The 15,811-nt window shown below is 39.6% G+C and overlaps 1 protein-coding gene across 10 annotated transcripts in view; it reads left to right on the top strand.

The window, feature by feature from the left end:
* Nucleotides 1–15,811, top strand: part of LOC123757993 (eukaryotic translation initiation factor 4 gamma 1) — a 189,598-nt gene that overhangs the window by 49,741 nt on the left and 124,046 nt on the right. The gene's annotated exons all lie outside the window — the stretch shown is intronic.

The raw sequence follows: 15,811 nt of genomic DNA, 5'->3' as shown, positions 1-15,811 counted from the left end.
GAGGCATTAAATATGGCAAAACTAGAAGACGGAAGAAAGAGGTGATATGATCACTACGTACAAAATAGTAACAGGAATTGATAAAATCGATCGAGAAGATTTCCCGAGACCTGGAACCTCAAGAACAAGAGGTCATAGGCAGGCGATGAGTAACAATAACGTGGCTAAAGTATGATGACCAGACCACACACTAGAATGTGAAGGGACGACGACGTTTCGGTCCGTCCTGGACCATTCTCAAGTAGATTGTGATGAGGAAGTAGAGACGGGCAATAAATAGGCACGAGAGATGAGGAGAAACTTTTACCAGTACCTTTCGTCCTCTTGACATTAAGCTCGCCTTTTGTCAAACTAACACACTTCTTAGCAATCTAGTTCACACTGCTCCTCCTGCTTCTAATGCTGCTGGTGTCTACTCTATTTCCTGTTCGTCTTGTCCTCTCCAATACTTTGGCGAAACTGGCCGTACACTGAATGACAGACTTAAAGAACACAAGAGAAGTGTTAAGTCTGCTGACACTAACAATGCTCTCTTCTGCCATGTGAGGGATTCTAATCATCCCATTGATTGGTCTTCCTCCAAAATAATCTTTCTTGCCTCTACTCTACACAGACGCCGTCTTGTAGAATCGGCTCTTGTACACAATGTACCCAACATGAACTTGAGTCCTGGCTTTGTTGCTGTGGACTCTTCCCTTTCACAGTATATACTCAAATGCTCTAAGCTTTCTAACAAACGTGACCTTACATAAGCTTGCCCTTCCATTTACCTTTCTTTCTCTTTCCTTTCTTTCTCTTTTCTCTCTTTTCTGTTCATTGCCTTCTCCTACGTTCCCTCGTTTTCCTCTTCTCATTATTTTCTCCTTCTCTTTCAGTGGTTATAATAGGAACTGCCTCGTATGGGCCAATAGGCCCTCTTCAGTTCCTACTACTAGCCCCTCTACTACACCTTACTTTGCTCCTCATCTCTCGTGCCTATTTGTTGCCTGTCTCTACTTCATCACAATCGACTTGAGAATGGTCCAGGATGGACCGAAACGTCGTCATCCCTTCACACTCTAGTGTGTGGTCTGGTCATCAAGAGGTCATAGATTTAAACTGGCTAAACACAGATGCCGAAGAAATATAGGAAAATTCACTTTCACAAACAGAGTGGTAGACGGTTGGAACAAGTTAGGTGAGAAGGTGGTGGAGGCCAAGATCGTCAGTAGTTTCAAAGCGTTATATGACAGTGTTGGGAAGACGGGACACCACGAGCGTAGCTCTCATCCTGTAACTACACTTGGGAAATTACACACACACCTGTGTGTCTCGTACTTTGACAGGGTAAGATAGCTTCTATAGAAACTAGTGTGATATTAAACGCTTAACCACTGAAGGTGGTTAGATATTGAGAATGCTTCTTTGCGTTAATCTTGGACAGATGACACGTATCAGTTTTAGGTACCTGTACTTGTTTTATTTTTCCTTGTAAATATGTTCTTGGTACATGTATTACAATGCCTAATTCTTGTAAGCTTGAACTATGCAGTAGGAATCTTGCATACACAAAATTTGTTCACCACTCTGGCAAATTTGGGAACTAATTAGTATACTTAATTAATTTAACTATCGGGTGAAAGCAAAGCCATTATGACTTTATAGCACTTGGAAGGGGTCAGTTATCTTGAGGTTATCTTGAGAGGATTTCAGAGCTTAGTTTCCCCCCGTGGCCCAGTCCTCAACCAGGCCTTCACCCCCAGAAAGCAGCCCATGACAGCTAACTAACTCCCAGGTACCTATTTACTGCTAGGTAACAGGGGCATCAAGGTGAAAGAAACTCTGCCCATTGTTTTTTGCCGGCGCCCGGGATCGAACCCGGGACCACAGGTTCACGCGTCCAGTGGTCTGTTCGCTCAGCCACCGGCTCCCGCAATTTGGGATGGGACAGGGGGAGGGGGGGGAAGGAATGGTGCCAAATCACGTGGATGGTCAGGTATTGAACGCTGATCTGCATGAAGCGTGACCATTGCTCTACTGTCCAGTTAAAGTGGTTGAATGATTATCATACTTAACATTCCCTAATTTGTGGGAATGTTAAGTATGCAGAGACATCCCCCCCCCCCAAAAAAAAAAAAAAAAATCATTTATTCTTGTCTTGCCTTACATGTTATTTACTGCATTTTCAGAAATAAGACATCCCTAAATAATCCTTTTTAGATTATTGTATATTTTCTACACATTTTAACTTTGTAATTCCATTGTGATAAACAAGACAACTCCAGCACAAATACAATACTGTTATGAAAATTTTGAAGAGGAACGATGGGATTGAACACTAATTATGGTAAAGGGAAACAGTTTGATGTTGATGTTTTTATACAGCTTCATTTCTGGACTTGATCTTGAGAATGCTTCATTGCAATGATTTTGGTTCTTAATATCTCGGTACTGTACTTCAATAAATGGGCATAGTACTAAGCTTCATTTTGACATTTGACATTGTAGTTCATTTGATGGCTGTTTTGGCATAGACTTTTCATTAGGTCATGGGGTTTTCTGTCTCTGCAGGATGTTTCGACAACAAATTGGCAGAATTTACATAACTTGCTACCTATGTACTTGAAGACAGCAAGTCACTGAAGGGTAAGGTCTCTGGCGAGACATCACCAGTAAAGTCCCACATGGTTCAATCCTTGGATCTATCTTGTTTCTGATATATGGTTCAGTGAATATGACTACATATTCCGTGTTGATTATCTTGTTAGGGTTTCTATCCCTCTGACTAGTGCCCTTGTATCTTAGTTTTCTTGGAAGGGGATTTCTCCAAGATGTCATATTTGCTCAAGGTTGACTTGAAGAATAAGAATTAACTGTAGAATGTTACCTGTATATGTATTATAATTTACACAATGTTTTGAACCTACAAGCTTCATTCTCAAGTTTGATATACTGTATATGTAAATGATCTCTCAGAGGGAATAGACTAAGTCCTCTCAGTGTTTGCTGATTTAAAAATTGAGGATTAAGTCTGAGGAAGATAACGAGAGGCTACAAAATGACCTAGATAAACTGAAGGAATAGTCCAACAAAGGGCTGCTAAAATTTAACCCAAGTAAATGTAAGGTAATGAAATTAGGTGGAGGGAAGAGGAGGCCAGACACTGGATACCGAATGGGAGACGAAGTCCTCCACGAAATGGACAGAGAAAGATCTAGGAGTTGATATCGAGGCGAATTTTTCTCTTGAAGCCAACATCAAAAAAATGTCAGCAGCAGCATGTATGAGGCTGGCATATGCCTTTAGAAACTTGTGTAAGGAATTATTTAGAACCTTGTGCTGTATACCATATATGTAAGACCAGTCCTGAAGTATGCGGCTCCAGCGTGGAGTTCATACCTTGTCAAGCACAAGATAAAGCTGGAGGTGGTTCAAAGGTATGCCACAAGTCTAGTCCAAGAACTAAGAGGTACGAGGAAAGGCTGCTTGAATTGCACGTCACATCACAGGAAGACGACAAGAGTTCGGGGAGACATGATCACCACATACAAAATTCTTGGGAATTGACATGGTAGATAAGGATAGATTAAAATTTAACACGGGTGGTACTCGCACAAGTGGGACACACATGGAAAGTGAATATCCAAATGAGCCAGAGAGACATTTAGAAAAAACTTTCAGTGTCAGGGTAGTTAATAAATGGAATGCACTAAGAAGTGATGTGGTGAAGGCTGACTCCATACACAGTTTCAAATGCAGATATGATAAGAGCTCAATAAGCTCAGGAACCTGTTCACTAGTAGATTGACAGGACCAAAAAGCAGAAGCTCAACCTATGCAAGCACAAGTAAGTGATTACAACTAGGCGAGTTCAGCACACTCATTCTAGTAAAAGATGAAGTATGTAATAATAGTTTGTTTAAATTGTCAGTCTAGAAAGTTAACCAGTTTACTCTAATTACAGTATAGGTTTCTCTGCTTTATTCTCTTGTAATATTGCAGGGAATGTATGTGTATACCCCTAATGACAGCTTTAAAATTTAGCTATACTGTACTATAGGTATGTGGTCAATGTATACATTTTATTGGGCGTCATTATTTTGTGATGCCATTTGGTAACCATCTCAACAATACTCGTACAGTATTAATTTTTTTTTAATTTTAAATATGTATGCCTTTGGGTTATGGTATGTGCTGTAATCACTTGGAATCTTAAATACTCTTATATGTAAGTCAAATGTGCCCACTGAGAATTTGTTAAACCTGTAATGGATGTAAATTTTTGGTATTAAAATAAATTCTTTATGTAAAGTATATTTGAAACATCTTTTGGTTTTGCATTTAAAAAAAAAAAAGTCCCATGTTATTCGGACAATTAATTGAATTTTTACAATTTGTTTAATTAATGACGCCTCATCGCGTCATCACCGACTGCGTGATTTGGTTTTATGCCACATATATGTGTCATCAAGGAGCGACAGTGTTAAGAGCCAAATGCTACGTATAACTTTGGTGTTGGATGCAAACTTAAAGTATTGTAGATATTAAAAATCCTAATAAAATCTGGCAGCTTTATTGCATTTTTAATACTATACATAGGAAGTTTAACAATGTAAGCAATTGTTTGATAACATTTCAACACTATTGTGTTAAATTATTCCCCTGTACAAGTAAATTTGTTTAATTTCTAAATAGCTACTGTATAGCCCCCCCCCCCCAAAAAAAAAAAAAAAAAAAAAAAAAAAAATTATTCTTGTCTTGCCTTACCAGTGCATCAGTAACTCTGGAATATCAATTTGTGGCCAGGATGACATGACCTCTTGCATTTGTCAGTTGCCAGTTGCTTACTGACTCAGTGTTCCTATGAATTTGTCATTCTGAATAACATTACTCTCGTTGACATTAAAAAAATAAATAACTTAATCAGACGTTTGTTGTCATTAAGTGGCAGAGACGGTTTATTTGGTTATCTAGTGATTACATTTTTAGCAGATATATCTGCTTGCTCATTTTCTTAGGTGATATGTCCAGAGGATAAGCACAAAGTTATTTTCTTGTTTTGCAGGTACAGTACAGGCGGCACTAGATTGCACGAGGGATGCAATTCCAGTAAACCTCGTGCAGATTGAATTTGTGCAGATTTAGTTAGCTATATGAGGAAAGTACAGATGTATTGATGAGGTCTGAGTTAATTTTTTCCAAGTGCTTTTAATAAAACGTATCTGAACCTTGTGACTAAATGTTCCCGCTATTTTTCAACTCCAAATACTGTACAGTACTGTACTGTACACAATGAATTGCAGAATACTTGGAAGGTGTCAAAATGAAAATGTAATATAAAAATTTAAACACAAGATGAATAACAAGAAACCTGGTGTGGTATTTCATTGTCATGCACTGACCCAACAACTTGGTTATACATACCTTGTGAACCTGCTATGGAGAAGAGTGGGGGATGATTTTGAAAAACATTTGAAAAACAGATGATTTTTCATGCTGAGGCTTCCTCAAATGTTTTTTTGAGCCAAAGGTATTATGGTCTACTGTGAATACTGTATATTCCTACATTAGGCTCTGCAGCAACCTTAATCCCAAGCCTGACAAGTATATCTGCAATTGGTTTTGACAGGTAAAAAAAATTAAGATAAACGGTGGCGAGTCAGAATCCAGCCATCTGAGTAACCATTGGCTCAAAAGTAAGCCAAACCTTAAAAATCCCTAAAATTGATAATTAAGAAATGCAAGGAATGCTAATTAATGCTCTGCAGACTATTCTACTTCCCACCACCACCAGGTGGGAAGTACTACCCAGCACTACAAAATAAATATGGCAGAAGCAAGCCAGCTCACTTTACATCTATCACGATTGATAAGTTTTGTTGAATTTGTTGAAGCTTGTCTCGGTGCAGGGGATTTGGCTATACAGTACTACTTTGTTACATTTCTTCTCTACTATGCAATGTTTTAGGGTCATCATTTCTGGTACTTGTTTTCAGAAACTGTTTGGTGTTCATTTCAACATGACTGGCTTCTCTTGATAATTCAGTAATTTGATTATGCATATTGACCTATACTGGGGCCGAGTTTTCCCCATTGTAAGACACACATTAGGATAACTATGAAAAAAGGTCGGTGGCAGGTGAGAACACAAAAGTCGTGGAGATCCTTAATGCCTCCTAATTTTATTTGAAAAGCTCTTGCCTCTTTGAAAATTAAATGAATTGGAACCATAACCCATAGTTTTGTCTCATCCTTTGTTGATGGCAAAATAAGTACTGTATAGTATTCCAGTACAAAGGTACATTGTAAAACACATGGAAAAATTGCAATTGGATATCAGAAAATGTGACATTTCACAATGACAAGTACATACCAATTACCGTACAGTACTTCAGTATGTAAAAGATAAAAAGCTGAAATGGAAATGGATAAAAATATAAATACAAGATGCTCAAATCTCTTCAGAAATTTGAACATATGAACATATCTTCAAAACATTTTTCCTCTCGCACTCCATTGCTCTGTTTACAGATGGGTCTAAGTCTGCTGATGGTGCTGGCTACTCCATTTTTTTGCTTTTCTGATTGAAACTTTGTCATCTGCCCCTGGAGATTAGCATCTCTACTGTGGAACAATATGCAATTTTGTATGCTCTTCATCAGCAGCTTTCTCTGCAGCAATGTATCTTTGTCATTGCAGTCGACTCTTGCAGTGCTCATATGGCTCTGGATTTTTTTTTAACCTTTGCATTCTGTAATGGTCAGAATTCAATACTGCGTGTTTATCTCTGGCAGATATAAGACAGCTGAATTTTGCTGGGTTCTCGGCCTTATTGGAATTCCTTTAAATGAACTATCAGACACCACCACTGAGATGTCGGTGCTTGTAAAATTTTCCAGAAAGGGATTCATTATTTTTATTTCAACCCTGTCTTTCATTATGCAATCTGTGACTGGTGGCAGTCATTGGGCTGGCATTACAGGTATTAAACAGTGTTCTCTTCTTTCTCCTTGGCTTTTTTCTGATCACCTTAATTGATGAACAAATTATGAACAGATTGTAAATGGCTTTAGCTAAATTATGTATTGGCCACACAAGTTTAACTCATGGCAACTTAATGGAATATTTTCCTCCTTTTCTGTCTGAACTGCACTGTCTCACTCAGTCGTGCACCTCCTTGTAGAATGTCCCATTTTTTGGGATGATTGTCTTGCTTTCTTAATATCCCTAGGGGTCTAGAGGTCCTCTGAATCTAGATTAAATCCTAGGTGATTCTAATACCTTTAATACTGCTTTCCTTATGTCCTTTTCTTGTATGGCATCTTGAGTGATATTTATATACTTTTGAATATCTAGTGATACACACAGTGCTACAGTGAACCCTTGGTTTACAAATTTATTAAGTTTCAAGAGATGGTTCGCGCACCGAAAATTTGTGAACCAAAATTAATTTTCCCATAAGAAATAATGTAAATGGAATTAATCCGTTCCCCACACCCATAAATATTAACTTTAAAATTCGTTTTATACAGAATACTACTTATATTTTTCACATAATATTCATCATCACTTGCAGATCCTTTCACTATATATACATCACTATACAGATTATTACGTTTATTGAAGACTCTTGTAGGCGTATGGAAGATGGTGAGGAGGAGAGGTATTGGTGTTTGTAAGGAAAGTCCCTTCCATTATAACATCAGGCAGTAATGACATTTCTAGGGTACACTCTCTCCTACATTTTGCAGGCATATCACTAGGACCAGGTTGTGGCTCGCTGCTTGCTTGTCTTATTAAGAATCTGTCTAAAGACACTTGTTTTTCCCTACATTTTAACATTTGTCTGTAGTGTGCTGCTGCAGCAGCCTGCTACAGCTTTATGTGGGTGAGTTTTTTAGCAAAACTTTGCAGTTCTTCCCATACTGCACACATTTTCTTAACCACTTGACTCCGTTGCCTCCAAATATGACACCCCCGCAGTGCGCAGGAAATAAATTATCTGGAAAAAAATTCTTTTGATTTTTTAAAGTGTTAAAATCCCTTCCCTCAGTATGGGTATGTAAAAAAAAAATTGAAATTGTACCTACTTTGGCTGCTATGGGGTCCGTAAGTTGGCGCGTGACGTCATCATTCCCCGTACGCTCCCGGGGCCAGTAGGGCGCCTGGGGCGGGGCGCGCGACTTGCCGCAAATATATTTTTTGTTCATTTTTTTGCGCACGGTTCCAAATACATTTTGTTTTTACGTGCTAATCCTATGTATAATGAACACGTACACTATATTATGGCAGTAAAACATCCGTACTCTCCGAAGACACTGTGTTATGTGCATGATACTTGTGTACACATATGCTGCACATATTTACTATGTATCATGCTAATTTATGTATATATGCAATCTATTTACACACTGTACACTGTCTCACACTATATACATTCACCATCAACACACTCGGAACACCTCGAGTGAGAGCAGCCACACCCAGCCAGTCTCCCTCACTCCAACATCTTACTCGCCAACATTGCTCCTCCCACCATACTATTATTGTTCTAATTACACTAATTACACATGTTATATATATCTATCTACATGTTTTATTTACCAGAATGCAAGTACGCCGGTATTGTGTCCAAACAGTACAGTTGCCACCATACACTGCATGAAAAATCACACAGCAGACAACAGACGACACTACGATTACTACTTAACCTCCCTCACCAAAATAGCTCCTCTCAACATTCTCCTGTTGCTGTTATTACACTATATACACACTGTATATACCCATGTACATGTGTGTTGCCCATAGCGAACCACTAAGCTAGTATGGTGAGCAAAACAAGAGTGGCTGCCCCACACACACACACACACACACACACACACACACACACACACACACTTTAGTGTTTAGTGTGAAACACTAAACGAAAAGTTCCAAAGTGTGTTTGTACAAAATGAAATCTTTAGGGAACCAGATACAATAAGAATTCCAGAGAACAACATAGAACACATAGAGGTGTCTAGAGACGAAGTGGAAAAAATGCTCAAGGAGCTCGGTAAGAACAAAGCAGCTGGCCCAGATGGCGTTTCACCATGGGTTCTGAGAGAATGTGCATCTGAGCTCAGCATTCCACTTCACCTGATCTTTCAGGCATCCCTGTGTACAGGAATCGTAGCAGACGGGTGGAAACAGGCTAACATAGTTCCAATCTACAAAAGTGGCAGCAGGGAAGACCCCCTCAATTATAGACCTGTATCATTGACAAGTGTAATAGTGAAAGTATTGGAAAAACTAATCAAAACTAAATGGGTAGAACACCTAGAGAGAAATGATATAATATCAGACAGACAGTATGGTTTTCGATCTGGAAGATCCTGTGTATCGAATTTACTCAGTTTCTATGATCGAGCCACAGAGATATTACAGGAAAGAGATGGTTGGGTTGACTGCATCTATCTGGACCTAAAAAAGGCTTTCGACAGAGTTCCACATAAGAGGTTGTTCTGGAAACTGGAAAATATTGGAGGGGTGACAGGTAAGCTTCTATCATGGATGAAAAATTTTCTGACTGATAGAAAAATGAGGGCAGTAATCAGAGGCAATGTATCAGAATGGAGAAATGTCACAAGTGGAGTACCACAGGGTTCAGTTCTTGCACCAGTGATGTTTATTGTGTACATAAATGATCTACCAGTTGGTATACAGAATTATATGAACATGTTTGCTGATGATGCTAAGATAATAGGAAGGATAAGAAATTTAGATGACTGTCATGCCCTTCAAAAAGACCTGGACAAAATAAGTATATGGAGCACCACTTGGCAAATGGAATTTAATGTTAATAAATGTCATGTTATGGAATGTGGAATAGGAGAACATAGACCCCACACAACCTATATATTATGTGAGAAATCTTTAAAGAATTCTGATAAAGAAAGAGATCTAGGAGTGGTTCTAGATAGAAAACTATCACCTGAGGACCACATAAAGAATATTGTGCAAGGAGCCTATGCTATGCTTTCTAACTTCAGAATTGCATTTAAATACATGGATGGCGATATACTAAAGAAATTGTTCATGACTTTTGTTAGGCCAAAGCTAGAATATGCAGCTGTTGTGTGGTGCCCATATCTTAAGAAGCACATCAACAAACTGGAAAAGGTGCAAAGACATGCTACTAAGTGGCTCCCAGAACTGAAGGGCAAGAGCTACGAGGAGAGGTTAGAAGCATTAAATATGCCAAAACTAGAAGACAGAAGAAAAAGAGGTGATATGATCACTACATACAAAATAGTAACAGGAATTGACAAAATCGACAGGGAAGACTTCCTGAGACCTGGAACTTCAAGAACAAGAGGTCATAGATTTAAACTAGCTAAACACAGATGCCGAAGAAATATAAGAAAATTCACCTTCGCAAATAGAGTGGTAGACGGTTGGAACAAGTTAAGTGAGAAGGTGGTGGAGGCCAAGACCGTCAGTAGTTTCAAAGCGTTATATGACAAAGAGTGCTGGGAAGACGGGACACCACGAGCGTAGCTCTCATCCTGTAACTACACTTAGGTAATTACACACACAGAGGCTACCGCAATTCTCTCCCTCCCTCCCTCACCAAAATTCCTCCTTCCACAATACTACGCACAATGCTAATTATAACCACAATCCTGCTATTATTACAATCCTGGTCACTAATTCCTGTAAATGAATAATTGACCACACGTTTATTTTGAAAAGGAACCTAAGAAATCATTTGAAGATTTCTAGATGGACGAAATAATGCTGTGGTGCAGTGGCTAGCGCTGTGAACATCGTGAACAGCATTGAATCACCGATATTTGAACATTGTACCCAGTCATTATTACACTCGGGTTCTTCTATAACACTATCATGGCTAAATAATACAAGTTATATATATATATATTGACATTATTAGGTGATGATGTGGTCAACGCTGAACAGCAGTGCTATGCGCTCGTGCTGCGAGCGCCAGCTTTGGTTGCTCACACACTACTGAGGCTCCCACACCCGGGAATGTGGACCACGATTTTTTAAAGATGGCGTCTGTTTACAAGAGCCCTGAGGAAGCCGATGTGAACCCCATGTAGCCGCAGGAGTTTTGAATGGAACATGAAAAATACAAATACCCGGAGGCACGTTGTGCAAACCAGACGTGATCCTGCAGGCACGTTGCGCAGTTTAAGGGTTAATGAGGGACATACTCTACTGCCTCTACTCTCAACTATTGTCGGTTGAACTTTACCACCGACTTTCTTGGGACCCATATATAAGAAGAACTTTTATGTTCAGAAACCAAAAAAAAAAAGCAGAAAAACAATGAAATTCTTCACAAAGAATTCAAGCATTGTCGTCACTAGGCGGTATACACTGGTAAGTTGAGAGTGCAGCGCCCATGCACTCGACCCACACATGTACAGTTGGCCGCGTGCTATCCGAACACCTCGGATCCGAAACTGAATGACTAACATGTTGTGTTTAGGTAAGTGGGGCCTCGTAGCCTGGTGGATAGCGCGCAGGACTCGTAATTCTGTGGCACGGGTTCGATTCCCGCACGAGGCAGAAACAAATGGGCAAAGTTTCTTTCACCCTAAATGCCCCTGTTACCTAGCAGTAAATAGGTACCTGGGAGTTAGTCAGCTGTCACGGGCTGCTTCCTGGGGGTGGAGGCCTGGTCGAGGACCGGGCCACGGGGACACTAGAAAAAGCCCCGAAATCATCTCAAGATAACCTCAAGATAAGTGGTTAGTCATCCTGAGAAGCAGGGGGGGGATGAGGGAGGGAATTATCAGGGGGAAAGCACCAAGCTATTACAACTATATAGCACTGGGAAGGAGGTCAGGATAAGGATTAGGGATGGGACGGGGGAAAGGAATGGTGCCCAATCACTTGGACGGTCGGGGATCGAATGCCAACCTGCATGAAGCGAGACAGTCGCTCTACCGTCCAGCCCAAATTGCAGAAATTCAACATTTTTTGTTTGTACTCGCCAATTCTAAGTTCTGATCTGCTTGTTAACAATGCTCCATCAACTATAATCTTCATATTATTTAGATAAAAAAAGATGGTGGTGGATGATGATAGTGTTGAGTTGACTGAAGTGGACATTATTGGTGATCAGGTAATGTCACCAGATTTATTTTTACCATGTACAGTACTCTTAATGTACCAATGCCATGGCAGAGTTTAACCCTTAAGTTGCGCAACACATCATATGATGGGTTGAGTGACTTGCTTTAAATTGCGCATCCCATCATATGATGTATTGGAGTCCTATGCAAGATTTAAATGGCCTGCTGATACATGGGGTTCACCTCACCTTCATCAGGGCTCTTGTAAACAGATGGCATTTTTTTTTTTTAATCATGGGCCAAATTCCTGGGTGCGAGGGCCTCAGTATTGAGTGAGCCACCAAGCCTGACGCACGCAGCATGAGCTCACAGCACTGCTGTTCAGCTTGTGACCACAGCATTGCCTAAAAATGCCATAATATACATGTTCATGCTATTATTTAGCGATGATATTATTACAGAAGACCCGGACTGTGATAAAAATGACCAGGATTCTGATAATAGCAGGATTGTTGTGATAATTAGTGCTGTAGTGGGAGGAGTAATCTTGGTGGGGAGGGAGGTAGCATTGTCTGCTGACTGTGTGTGACCACCTTTTACTGTCTGGACTCACTATACCAGCTTAGTTGTTCGCTATGGTGAACAAAACATGCAGATACTTATATATAACATCTGTACTGTACATAAAAGCAAAAACAGTATGGTGGGAGGAGAACGGTGGCGAGTCTGGTGAGGGGAGGGAGGGAGTGGCAGCCAGTAGTGGGCTACCACTGCCACTCAGCATACCAACTTAGTGGTTCGTTATGGTGAACACGAATGTAGATACTTATATATAATGTGTATATACAGTGTAATAACAGCAAAAGGAGTGTGGGGGAGAAGCCATTTTGGTGATGGGTGGCAACATCTGCATGATTTGTCATGTTGGTAGGGGTGGCCACTATGCTCTTTGAGCATTATACCGACTTAGTTGAACAGTTATGGTGAACAAAACATGTAGATACTTGTATATAACATCTGTATATAGGATAATAGCACCACAAACAGTATTGTTGGGGGTGAAATTTTAGTGCGTCTGACCTTGAATGTGTGAGGGAAGCAGCCGCCACCTGACGGTATGTAGCGACGTCTCTTAGTGCCTGAACTAACTATATCGACTTGGTTGTACAGTTGTGGTGAACGGAACATGTAGATACTTATATATAACATCTGTATATAGTGAATAAAAGCAAAAACAGTATGGTGGGAGGAGAATGTGGGCGAGTGAGGTGTTGAGGGATTGAGTGGCAGCGAGTGGCAGGCTGGTATGTGGCGGTCACTCCTCGTTGCTTTTTGACTCATAATACCAACTTAGTGGTTCGTTATGGTGAACAAAACATGCAGATACTTATATCACTATTATATCACAATAGTTATTCACTATTACAGATAATATTGTCAATATTATCCACAATATTACCTTACTGGTTTTTAATCTGATGGTGTTAGTATCGTTGTTGAACTCACCCGAGAGCCTCTTGAGCTTACCTTGGCCATACAGTTCATTATTAGAAATGTCATGTTTCTCACACCACCACTTACCTTAAATACTGTATTCACTCTAAGAGTTCTATTCTGCTTGCAAATAATAATGTATTCAAAAGAAAAAGGTTTGAAAATTCCACAAAAAGGAGAAAGATCAACAATACTAGCATGTAGAGATCAGAACACACGGCCAGGATGCATCTTTGTTGTCAAGTACACTGTACTGGAACAAACACAGTTTAAGCGCATTAAATTACAGTATTTATATAAACTAAGCTGTACATTTTGAGCAACATTTGCTGTAGTCAAAAGATTAATCAAAAGCCGAGCAATGTACGATGGGTAGTAATTACCTAAGTGTAGTTACAGGATGAGAGCTACGCTCGTGGCGTCTCGTCTCCCCAGAACTCTGTCATATAATGCTTTTAAATTACTGACGGTTATGGCCTCCACCACCTTTTCGCCTAACTTGTTCCAACCGTCTACCACTCTGTTTACAAAAGTGAATTTTCTTATATTTCTCCGGCAGCTTTGTTTCGTTAGTTTAAATCTATGACCTCTTGTTCTTGAAGTTCCGGGTCTCAGGAATTCTTCCCTATCAATTTTATTGATTCCTGTTACTATTTTAAACGTAGTGATCATATCGCCTCTTTTTCTTCTATCTTCTAGTTTTTGCATATTTAATGCCTCTAACCTATCCTAGTATTTCTCCATCCATGTATTTAAAAGCATTTCTGAAGTTAGAAAGTGTAGCATAGGCTCCTTGTACAATGTTCTTAATGTGGTCCTCAGGTGACAGATTTCTATCTAGGAACCACCCCTAGATCCTTTGTCAGAATACTTTAAAGATTTCTCACATAATTTATAGGTTGTGTAAGGTCTCTGTTCTCCAATTCCACATTCCATAACATAGCATTTATTCACATTAAATTCCATTTGCCAAGTGTTGCTCCATATACTTATTTTGTCCAGGTCTTCTTTGAAGGGCATGACAATCATCTAGGTTTCTTATCTTCCCAATTATCTTAGCATCATCAGCAAACATGTTCATATAATTCTATATACCAACTGGTAGATCATTTATGTAGACAATAAACATCACTGGTGCAAGAACTGAACCCTGTGGTACTCCACTTGACATTTCTCCAGTCCGATACATTGCCTCTGATCACAGCCCTCATTTTTGTCAGGAAATTTTTCATCCATGTTAGTAAGGAAATTTTTCATCCATGTTAGTAGCTTACCTGTCACCCCTCCAATATGTTCCAATTTCCAGAACAACCTCTTATGGATAACTCTGTCGAAAGCCTTTTTTTAGGTCCAGATAGATGCAGTCAACCCAACCATCTCTCTCCTGTAAAATCTCTGTGGCTCGATCATAAAAACTGAGTAAGTTCGTTACACAGGATCTTCCAGATCGAAAACCATTCTGTCTGTTCGATATTATATCGTTTTCCTCCAGGTGTTCTACCCATTTAGTTTTAATTATTTTTTCCAATATTTTGACTATTACACTTGTCAATGATATAGGTCTATAATTAAAGGGGGTCTTCCCTGCTTCCACTTTTGTAGATTGGAACTATGTTAGCCTTTTTCCACACATCAGCTACAACTCCTGTACACAGGGATGCCTGAAAAATCAGTTGAAGTGGAATGCTGAGCTCAGATGCACATTCTCTCAGAACCCATGTTCTGTTGTTGTTGAAACACTACCATGTTAGTAGTGTTGAAACTACTGTGTGACTATTTGGGTAACTTTCAGATTTTAACATTTTTCCCATAACAAAATCCATTCAAATTGTGAATGTTTCCATTATACTTTATAGTATCAAGTTCAGGATTCTTGGGATACACTGGAAATGTGCTCGCCTAATCACTGTAACTCGCCTCACTGGAAATGTGTATACAGTACAGTGTAACTTGATTTAACACTTCCGATCGTTGACGACGCAGTGTGGCGTCAAAAATTTAAAAATTTGGCCTGCTTTCGGCTTGGCTGTGGGAGGGGCATGCTGCGGGTTTCGACATTATATGCGTATAGACAGATATCCCCAGTTTGCTAACTGTAGGTACTAAATGCAAGTAAGCTAACTTTTCTACTGCTGCCCAGTAGGTTAGGGGTGGTGTGCGTAATAAGCAAATCAAATTGTGCATAAGCACAATTAAACATAATTGTGAATAAGCAAACTTAAACATGTTTGGGCTGGATCTGGGTCTGCCAT

Source organism: Procambarus clarkii, chromosome 40 (genome assembly GCF_040958095.1).
Source record: "Procambarus clarkii isolate CNS0578487 chromosome 40, FALCON_Pclarkii_2.0, whole genome shotgun sequence".
Lineage (NCBI taxonomy): Eukaryota > Metazoa > Arthropoda > Malacostraca > Decapoda > Cambaridae > Procambarus > Procambarus clarkii.
The sequence above is the reverse complement of the archived record's forward strand: the minus strand, read 5'-3'. Positions and strand labels throughout refer to the sequence as shown.